The following is an 11249-nucleotide window of genomic DNA, read 5'->3' as shown; positions in this document are numbered from 1 at the left end:
TTTTATGATCAAATATGATCAATTCTGAAAGATTTTAGGCACTTGCCTATTCAAATGTGTTTAATATGAGAATTCTTGTTTTTCCCACTTTATATTTTATAGCGACTCGTCGCATTTCGGGCAGACACTTGGCAGAATTGCAGGTTATTCCCCTAGGGCGGGTCAGTTAATTAACCCACCTGCTTAGCGTCCTATTTAAGTCAGGTGTACAATTGTTCATTCTCTCTTACCTTCAGCGCTCATTCTTTGCCCCTCCCTCCTCCCCGGCTTCCACCTGTGGGCTCCGTTACGGGGTTGTTACCCGAAAGTGTATGGAAAAATAATTGTCTCAAGGAATTGAACGGAGCCTTATGCCAAAACAAAGTTGTGAATCAAATTGTGAATGTCATCCTAAAGATGTGAAACCTAAAGATGTCGTGAAATAAATATTCTTCTGCAAGAGTTGTCTGACTGAAATTTTTATCAGGTTTGAGAGTGAATTTATCTATAAAAACACTTCTAGTAAAAAACTAAGCACAATTTTAAAAGGCAAAATTCAATAGAATCAAATGCAGTCATAAAAAAACCAACTGCACTTCAGCTTCAAACAGTTGAAGCTGCCTAAACATTAATAAAGATGACCTATTCATTGAGACTCAGACTCCTCCAGAACCAGAGTCCACATCATGGTCTTGCCCCAGTTTCCTTAACAGAGCTTTAAAATGTTTGCAGCCATTATCTTAAGGTCTGCCACCAGTATTTGTGCCCAGACCACAACAGAAACACTGAGTGACTGTTTCCATCATCCACCTGTTTACACCCTCTCCCACTAGCTCATAGCTCCCCATGACCCCCAACCTGACACTTGTGGCCCAACAAAAATGGCAGCAATATTGGAGCAATGTAGTTGTACAGTTTTGAGCCAGATGGCAGTTCAGACGTGGGAAAACAAAGACGTACTTGGATCTATTTGTCTACAAGTGGATACATCAAAATGGAGCGGAGCAGGGAGCTTGTGACCCGCCAATTGCAACTTCTATGCCACACCAACAAGCGTTTTAAAATGGCATTTTTGTGTCTGATCCTGATTCACCATAATCTGAATGGATGAATACTCAGAAACACAATTTTAAGCTTAATTTTCTTTACATAAGTTCTCCAAAATCAGAAAAATGTGACAAGAACGTGTCAAAAACACCAAAAACATGAGTTTTATCAGTGGGTCTTTAATGAGCACGACAAACTGCATCCTTATATCTTAACCTAAAATGTAAATCGGCAGATCTATTTTTTTGGTCCAACACACCTGTAGAAAAAGAAAGTGCTTGCAACTTTAGTTTACTATTTATCATTTATTGTGTATTGCAGTTATTTAGTAACAAGTAAATAAATATTTCAGCAAACTTTCCCTCTTTTCTTCAGTTTATTTTCCAAAGGAGAGTCACAAACACACACTTGAAAAAAACATGAACCAGCTGGAAATCAGGTGACTCACGTTATAAGCTTATAACCTTCATATGCTGAGGATTCATGTCAGGGTGATATTTAATCTATTCAGTTCCCAAAACCTCAAATAATTACTTATTTTGAGTATCACACTTGTATTTAAATGCTAAGTTTTAGCAGGAGTGTTTCATCCATATTTTGTTGAATTTAGAGATAACTAAAAGCATCTGCCTTCATGCAGAACAGATGAAACTTCAGTTTGCTTTTTTACAACACTACTTTTCCCCCCTTTTCTTTTTTTTTTTTTTTGGTCTGGGAGTAAACACAGAGCAGATCCGTCAGCCAAATGGTGGTCTTTATCTCTTTCTCTCCCCCTTGGATGCTAATTTAAGATAATAAACCTCGCAGATCATTTCTCCACAACTTCAAAACTCGCCATCACCTCACCTTCCCTCACACTCTCACACACATGGCCAGATGGGGAGAGAGCTCATTCACTTGCACACAGCTGTCACCTTCATTCCCTGAGGCGGCAGGTGTGTAAACTGTGCCTCTATGTAGTTGATAAAGACAGCAGAGAAATTCATGTTTAATTAAGAGTTGGATGATGTAGCCTCAGTGGCTTTTGAACGCACATAATGCTGAATCTATCAACTTTAACACCAGCATGGTCATTCATAAGAGTGGACCCACACACAGAAAGATTAATTTCTCGTGTGCTGAAGTTTAAAACTCCTCATTTATCTCTCCTCGCTGCCTTAAACACAGGTGTTTGGAGAGTGCACAGATAAAAGTCTGATGTCAGATATGATATCATGTTCAATCCCTTTCTTTGTAATAATTTTCCACAGAAAATTCCCCTTTTATAAAAAACAAGTGCTTCTTATTTTACTCTTTCGGTGACTTCATCAATAGACATTTATTTACAGCAGAAACATAACAAAAAAAAGAGCCAAAGTCTTTTTATATGGGCAGAAGCAGAATGGAATAAACTGTTGTTGTCATCTTCTCTTTTGTCTGGCCACCACCATGGAGGTGAGCCAGAGAGAGGAAGAAGAGCTACAATCTCGTGAAACACAGACCTGAAACCATTCTGAATTTAGTGCTTCAATCTTCTGCTCCTTAGGTATTGCCCATGTCTGTATTTATACCTAACCAAAACACAGCGGACAGATAATAGCTGATGGGGCTGTCGTAAAAATAACCTGGCACAGGTCTGTTTGGATTTACCTCCTCTTCTCTTCCCTCCCCCCGATCTGTTTTATTGCACTTTTTTTTTTTTTCTGAGCTTCATATCTCCCGATCTGTCCAGGACTAACTTACAATATCAATTTAATACAAAAGGGGAAAAAGGACGACTTTGTCTGACTCTTCTAGTAATATGTTGCATGTTTATTTTGGAGGAGATTCAACAGATTTATCAACAGAAAAGCAATGGGTGCTGCTTATCTTCCCTCCAAACAAGCCTTTTTTGTTTGTATAAGACATAAAATGCTTTTCCAAATATGTTAAAAACTGAGCATTAAGGAGAAAACCAGAGTGAGAGAAAAATGACAGAGGGCAGTTGTATCAGTGTGTAGTGGTTGTGATAAAAAACTAGATCTAGGGTTATTTTGCAACAATGGTCCACTTTTAATAATAGCTCTGACTGTAGTAAAAGTGTCTCAAAGTTAAACATTTAGTTTTTTTTTTCCAAATTAAACTTTCCATTTGAGATAGTAAAAAGAGGCCATATCATGCTAAAATAAATGTAACAAATTGCATTTTTGTGTTCAATTAGAAAGGTTATGTGTGGTAATGTCTAACCACACCTTGTCTTTGACACTTGACCTTGCCTTACTGGAGTTTGGTTCTTTCTGATTGGTCAACTTCTCAGGGAAACACAGCTAGTTTATAGATTCTCTTTGTCAAGCATCACTGTTGGGCTTATGGGCCTGTGGAATAGCACTAAAGCACACTGGGAATAAACACACTAAGGTGGCCCTGAAGTGCATCAAGAAATCATTCAACGCAAAAACATGTTAGAGATCAGAACGCCAGTTAAAAAAGGAAAACATAATTTCCAAAAATCAAAATGAAATGTTAAAAAATGAAACCAAAGAAGAAACCAGAAAAGGTAGGTATGGGACATCACTGATTGGAAGATGACGTCTGATTTTTAAAAAGGGGAGAAGCAGATGGATGTTTTGCCTGAACTGTTGTAAAGAGCTGAATCGCTGAACTTTTGCAGTGGCTGTGGCCAGAAACTTAAACAAATGTCATCTGTCAGCAGATATTGCTATGTCAAATAACTTCTGTTCAAAAAGGCAAACAAATCAATCAATGACGTCCCATAATAGCTACATTTTTTGATTTATTTTTTTTGCTTTATTGTACTTCTGGAAATTACTTTTTTTCTGAAACATTTCCTTCTTGTTTTGTTTCATATTTTTGGAATTGTGTTTTGTTTTTTGTTACAAGATTTTGTTTTTATTTCTAAAATGTGATTTTTATTATCTTTTTTGTTTTGTTTAATCTTTAATATGCTTTTGTGCACACAGTGATTTGTTCAGGTCTACTGTATGAAAAACATGAGCAATGCAAGCTGTTAACCAGTTTTTTAGCAAACCCCTGGTTATAGAAGCAAGTCCTGTATTCGACTGAATTTGGCTGCCCTCTATAATGTAGTGCAAATAAACAAAATCTCCTCCAGGTTGTTTCCTTGTTGGGGGTAAATAAACTGCATTCACTGTAGCCTGCGATGAGTATCATTTTTGTGCTACAAATGCATTGTATACATATTAAAGTAGAAAAGAGCAACTAATTTCTCTCTGTTTGGTCTTTTCATTTAACCTGATAGATACATACATAGATATGACTCTACTTTACCTAAAATGTACAACAAATATACAAAGAAAACCCTTCAGAGCTCTGTCCCAAACAAAATGGGAACCTGTGACATCTGTATAACAATCATGTGCAATATCTAACAGTCTGGAAGTGCAATGAAAGTTACGTGCAATACATGTATTTAAGTTGGATCAATATGTATCCATAGTTCCACATATTTTCGATGTTTCTGTTTCATTCTAACGTATGTAACTTTATTTTTAATTTTGTTCAAGCAGCAGTAATTTCGTTGTAACAAGTCTCTTGTGTACAATGATATTAAAGGATTCTGATTCTGATTGTGCAAAACAGGATAAAATCCTGGACAACACAAAGTTACCAAAGTTTAGGACAAGAAAATGCCAAATTCAGTGTAAACTCTTATATGAGATTGTTTTACATTAAAGCTGAGTTTAGTTGAATTTTGCTGCCAAATTAACCCAAAGAACCAACAAGAACAATTTACGGCACAAGAGCATTTTAGAAGCTGATCAATGTGTTTTAGATGTGGTGAGATTGCTTTATCCACTCTTCATGACGAGAAGTCTCCTCTGTGTATTCTAAATCAGTAAGGTATTAGTAAAATACAACAGATTTTAAGGCCACCAAAAAGAAAAAAAAGAAAAGAGATTTAAAGTACTAAATTCACGACTTTTTTCTCGTAATTTCACAGCTATGACTTTTTCTCGTAAATGTGCGACTTTAAAGTCGTAATTAAAAAAAAAGAGCTTTTTGTTTAGAAACTGGCTAAATTAGAATGGGACACTTAGTTACTTCCAGGGTATTTTTATCAAAGAGAATGAAGTGGGTCTTACTTTCAAGCAGCACAGTAGACAGGTTTACAAGTTTTACCAGGTGATTGCCATAACAACCGACTTGGCTGCCGGCTGCTGCATTGCGCCTCTGGGAGCTGATTGGCTCATCACACTTCAAGATTTTCTGACATCAGCTGTTCAGTATGACTTCTGGAAGAAATAAAGGTTATTAAGTTATTTTTGAGAGGATTTGTTTAAAGTCTCCCAGATTTCTGATGATATAGCCTTTATTTATTTATTCTTTTGTTTATTTACTTGTATAATGGTGAGGAAAGAATTATAAATATGGAGATAAAGTCTTATAATGTATATCTTAAATACTACATTGACATTAGAGCAACATAATTTGTTAAAAAACTCAACTTGTTTTTGTAGGGACTGGAATTTTTTTTTTTCTGGTAATATTAATATTTTAAAATCTTTACACTTTGAAAATGAAAATGTACTGTATATTTCTTGGATGCATTATTATTTTCAGCTTTTAAATTTATGTGAGTAGGAGATGCAAACGAATGAATGTCCCTTCAGAAATCGATCTGAGTTCTAATAAATGACCATGACACAAAACCTGAAAATCTAAAGGGCAAATAGAACTTTTTCATTCTAAACAAAAAAGAAAATTAAAAAAAAAATCTGATTCTTCAGTTAATAAACCTACTGACATATCACCCTGGAAACCCTTTTGGTGCAAATCGTGTTCAACAAAACCGGAAACGATTCCACTGAAACCCCAACAAGACTGTTTGAGTAAACCCTCTGAACTCCAAAGGAGGACACTGTATAAAACACTGATCCTCATCTCTGATATGAATGGGAGGCCAGTGTTTTATATCTCTGCAGAGGACTGGGAATACAATATATCTGACACGGCTTTATTGGCTAACTCTTTAAAGACTTCCTGTGCAGAGTGAGCCTGAAGCTGAAAGAGAGTCCAGCAAACCAAGAATTAAGATTCCTTTTTACATTTATGTTTTCATTCCCTTTGAACTGCCTTTGTTCTTTGCCTCATTTCTTGTGCCAGCGTCATCATCCCGCTCTCTTCCTCGTACTTTTATTGACATTTGGAGAAACTGTAAAGCCTCTTCGACAAGATAAGTGTACGACCTTGTCTGTGTATCCCTGTGTGTACCTCTGTCTCTCTCTGAATGGCTAAGATGGGGTTACTAATGAGCAAATGTTCATATGATGAAGCCTTTTTCCAAGAATCTTTTCTCCCAAATGCCTGTGGCCTTTGGATGACTCCCCGAGGAGACCATTAATTTAGATATCTCTGCACTCGTGTGTGAATATTTGTGCGCCAGCATGTGTGTGTGTGTCACTTGCTTAAAAAAGAAGGTTTTCTTTTTTTTTCTTGTTTGTTATGATTTATTACACTGCAAACCAAGTAAGTGCAAATCAATAAGACGTGTTTTTGAGTTTGCAAACATGACAAAGTGCAGCACACTGTTCAAACAACAAAATCCTTGGTTGCCAAAACAAAGTACCCCTTATCGTGGACTCCTCCTTCTCCTGACATCACTCTACACCTTTACCCCGGCTCGCTCCCCAGATGCCACCCAAAAACATCTTCTGTGTCAACACCTCCCACCCCCAGTCAGGAAAACGTATGAACTTGTGAACAAGCAGGGAAAGAAAAAAAGAGTTTCCAGCTTTTTTATTTCTTTGATTGTACATATTTAGAATTTAATATATATGAAACGGAACTACCTTCTGACTAACATGTTTTTATTATTTATTATTAACATGTCAAAGTTCAGAGTTTAAACATTCTCCATTCATATTCCATTTTGTATTTTTTACAGCACAGTCCGAATCATTTTATACCCGCTCTTAACAGTGGCATAAGTTATTGATCAATGTACCTTTAAATAATTCCTTAGATTATCTTAATTATTTTCATACCCCCCCCCCCCCCCCCAATTCCTTCATAACTTATTTGTAGCTTTTACAACATAAAATTCTGTGGGACTTACAACATAATCAGATCCTTTGGATTTTATTAAAGTAATGTGTATGATGTTCTGTAACTGCCATAAATCCCTTTCGGTTTGCAGGGTTGCTGGAGCCTATCCCAATGACTGAATGTTAGGGGCCGTGGGCAGGTCATCAGTGCTCAACACCTGTTATTTTCTAACTTGATCTGAATTTGTGTTGAAATGTTCCTTACATGCCTCATCAAGTGTGAGTAGTACTTCCAATGTATAATACATGACAGTTGTTCAAAAGTCTTTTCTAATCTGGCGGTTTTGCTGCTTTGAACTATGACATTTTGGTTGGTTTGTCTGTAGTAATACAGACATTACTTAAGCTATAATTAGTAAAATTTTACTAAAAGGTTATTAGCAGTGCTTTACACCACTGAGTTACAGCAGAAAATCATGTTTTACTGTTTATGTGTTCATTAACTGCTGATTCAGGTTATAATTATAATTTTGCTTTGAAACGTGTCTCTTACACATTACATACAACAAATTATGAGTAATGTCAGGTCTGCCCCAACTCCCACCACAAACAGCTCTAAGCTATGGTGCTGTTCAGAACACGCTTCTCAGATTGTTTTCAAAGCAATTGTTTTCCACAGTGAGAGGAAGAATCCACTCCAAAAGGCTCACGGCGAACCCTTTCCTATCCAAACACTGTCTGTGCATCTGCATGACTAAACGGCCGACAGGTCCCAGTTCTCAGGAAGAAATACTGTTCTGTCACCAAAAGCCAAAGAGCTACAAAGGACTTTGCAATCTATCCATTTAGTATGCTTCATCTGTAAAATCAACAATAACAAAATGAATGGGAAAGTGGCTCAGATCCTCTCATTTAGTCCCCACAACAGGCTGTAAGTCCATGATGAGGCAATGCAGCTGCCAATCCACACATGTTACAGAAAGTGCTTAAATGGCCATTCCTAAAGTCACAAGATTACAGCACATATAAAGGGTGTGTTTTTTTTTTTTTTCCAATTCCCCATAAAAATGACGGAGGCTAAATGTTTTATGTCAAAATGAAGATTTTTTTTTCTATTTTGAAGAAAACTCAGATATTTTTCCTCATTCTTTGTTTTTTGTTGGGAACAATAAAATGGGAATTGGGCCACCGAGTAAAGATGTCATTTGGGAGGAACTTGACATTGGATTCTGACTTTGGTTCATGTAAACTTTGTTTTCATTGTAGTTTTTTTGTTTGTGTTTTATACTTAAACAAATGAATAGTTTAATTTGTCCAACAGTGGTTATGGAATGGAGGTATTTTATCCTTATGTGATTGATTTTAAAAAAACATTTCGTGCTGCCCTCTATTGGATGTTTGCAAATTAATGGTGTGAATTTCCTGTATACCAGCTTTAAACAGAGCTTTCTTTTTGTAATGGAAAATAATTTTTACTGAATATTAATTATGTAATATATCATTAAAATTGAGGAAAAATACTGGACCCGATCCTAATTCCTCAAGAAGTTCATGGGGATTCTTGGATTTCCTCCTGACACAGCTGCAGGAGTGTTTCCCTTCTGTTCTCATAATAGCAGGTGCTTTCTCTGTGGAACATGGCTGCATCAGATAAAGCTCACGGTCGTGCCACCCTTACCAAACCAGCCTAAACATGGACTCTGTGGTGTTTTTATATTTGACCAGTAAATCTGACACGGGGTCCATGGGGTGATAACATCTCAGAGTTCAAAGCCAGGCAGCTGGAAAAAATGTCTTTTCTTCTCTTCATCACTGATGTGTAATTCCTTTTGCCCCTACTTGTCCTGGTTATCCGGGGATGACCTGATTTCAGAGTAAAATATTGTTTATTAACATTTACATGACATCAGGACTTCAGGATGTGTTCATCTTATCGTGAGCATTTTTGTGTATTATTGTGGAATCCAGGATTTGCAGATTATGACCCCAAAAGTCCAGGCCAGAAGATCATTTTCAGACCCGTCAGATTCCCCTTGCAGAATCCGTGGATTTTCAGAACAGTCCCCTCCACGTCGTCTGCAGAGCTGAGTGGATATTTACACATGAGAGACCCGTGGGTTGTCTTTGCCTTGATGCCTGGTGGACTGGTCCCCAGTAAGAATGGAGATCGTATAAACAGGCTTGGTCATTCCCACATATCTGTTTACACTGGAAGACCTCTGAGCAGCATTACACGAGCACTGGATTCCCTTTACGCTGCAAGCTCACACACCATTAATCTCAGCCTCACACATAAATATAGGGACCAAGATACACTCTTTGTTTTCAAGTAAAATTCCCCCCCAAAAAAAAATTCAAGACATATTCCAAACATATTTCTCTGACATTTTATCGCAATGAAAACACAATTCCTATATTTTTTTTTTTTAGTAGAAAATTTCCAACCATGTTATATATTCAGTCTGTATATTTTTCACCTTCTTTAGGTCTTCCAAAGAGTCAAATACCTGATAACCATTTGACACTGGGCTAAAGGTTTATTTTAAAGCTCTGCCGGTAAGTCGCTCCAAAGCTTTTCTCTCGTAGCTCTTTTAAAATGAGTCTTTGAAGTGCATTGGACATAAACAAAACACAGGGGTCCTAACAAACACCCAGTTTACTGGCTTGACGGATCATCTATGCAGAGAAGACTCAGTTTAAAAAATGTATTTATATTTCTCAGGAAAGTTACAGGGACTGCTTGAACAAAAAGAAAAACATTCAATTCCTTTGGGAGATTGGAAAAAAAATTATGTGACTTTGCTCATTTTTATTTAACATAGTGATAAATTTACAGTAATCTTACTGCTAGGATTCTAGAGAAGAAAGAGTGACTCGAGTATTACCGGGCATAAAACCTTCATAGCTTAAAAGCCAAAGATAAACATTGGTCTGGACTGTATCTGTGCAAAACACCAATGCAGGCATCATGTTTCATAAGTAGCACCCCTCTTTTTTCATTAGCAAAATAGATTTCAAACTGGAAAGTATTAGACACGGTTGCCAGCCTTTTCAGGAGCGGACAGAAAGTTCATTCTAAGGTCAGGATTTGCAATTCCCAGAACGTAAATAAAAAAGAAAAAGATCAAACTGCCAGTTAAATGTCGGACTGCACAGGTTGAATGTTTGAATCTGTACATTTAGAAAACTGCTACGCGATTTGTTTGATTTTGTGTTTACCTGAAGTTCTTAAGTTCTCTTGAAGAAGGGCTGAGCAGCAAAGCTGAACCTTGTAGAGTTTTTCAAGATGCTAAGACTTTTAGTCAAAATTGACCTTAGCAAAAACTATGATGAAAAGACAAGCAAAAGCCTTTAAATGGAAAAGTAAGACATTTTTTTGCAGTTTTGGACCTGAGATGACTAAATATTTTATAATCAAATGTTAAATCATCTATCCAACAAGCTTAGCTTAAAACTAAGTGCTTTGAACTAAATTCATGAGTAAGTGCTTTGAGTTTTATTTGTTTATTTGAAGTTTTGGTATATGGAATTTTTTTTTCTTGTGCACATCCATTACTCCCTTGATGCTGCTTTTTTTAGTCTTTCCCAGTTGTTTTTTTTCCAGATGTTTTTTTAAGGACGCTAACTAACAGTGTTCTTTGAGGTATTTTTTAAATTAATCTTTCAGGTTTCATTTTGCCCCTCTCTATCTCTGATACTTATCTATAAAATCTCAAAACCTGATGGAAAATTTACCTCTTTTCCTTAAAATGCAGTGGTGGGCTCAAGTGTGTTTTTTTCCCATAGCCAAAAAGGAATGCCTCACTTTCTCATCATCTTTCTTTGACACGCTCACACAAAGTGATGAACCGTCTATTTACCCATCCGTGTATTTGCATCTCTTAAGTCATAAGTGCTTGCATCTGTGGGTTTACATGCAGTTTCTTAGGACCTAATGAGAGAGGATCATTGTTCCCCTGGGAAGAAGCTGCCCCAATGATATGCAGCCGAACAAACTGTAAACATATTCCTGCGCCCTGCGTCAGCCCTCTCACAATACACACAAATGCACGCTCACCATTATTGTTAATGGGCTGACTCTTCTAACCTGCTTTAAATCTAAACCTTTATAGTAAACATGTTAGGACAACTGAACGGGGCTCTTTTACAGAATGGAGACAACTTTAGGCTGTATTTCATCATGAGAAGCCAAAGAAGATTTAATGAGAGAAGGAAAGAGACAATTTGGTAACCTAGGAG

The sequence above is a fragment of the Oryzias latipes genome, chromosome 24 (assembly GCF_053564925.1).
Source record: "Oryzias latipes strain Hd-rR chromosome 24, Olatipes_Hd-rR_3.1".
In the NCBI taxonomy this organism is placed as follows: Eukaryota; Metazoa; Chordata; class Actinopteri; order Beloniformes; family Adrianichthyidae; genus Oryzias; species Oryzias latipes.
The sequence above is the reverse complement of the archived record's forward strand: the minus strand, read 5'-3'. Positions refer to the sequence as shown.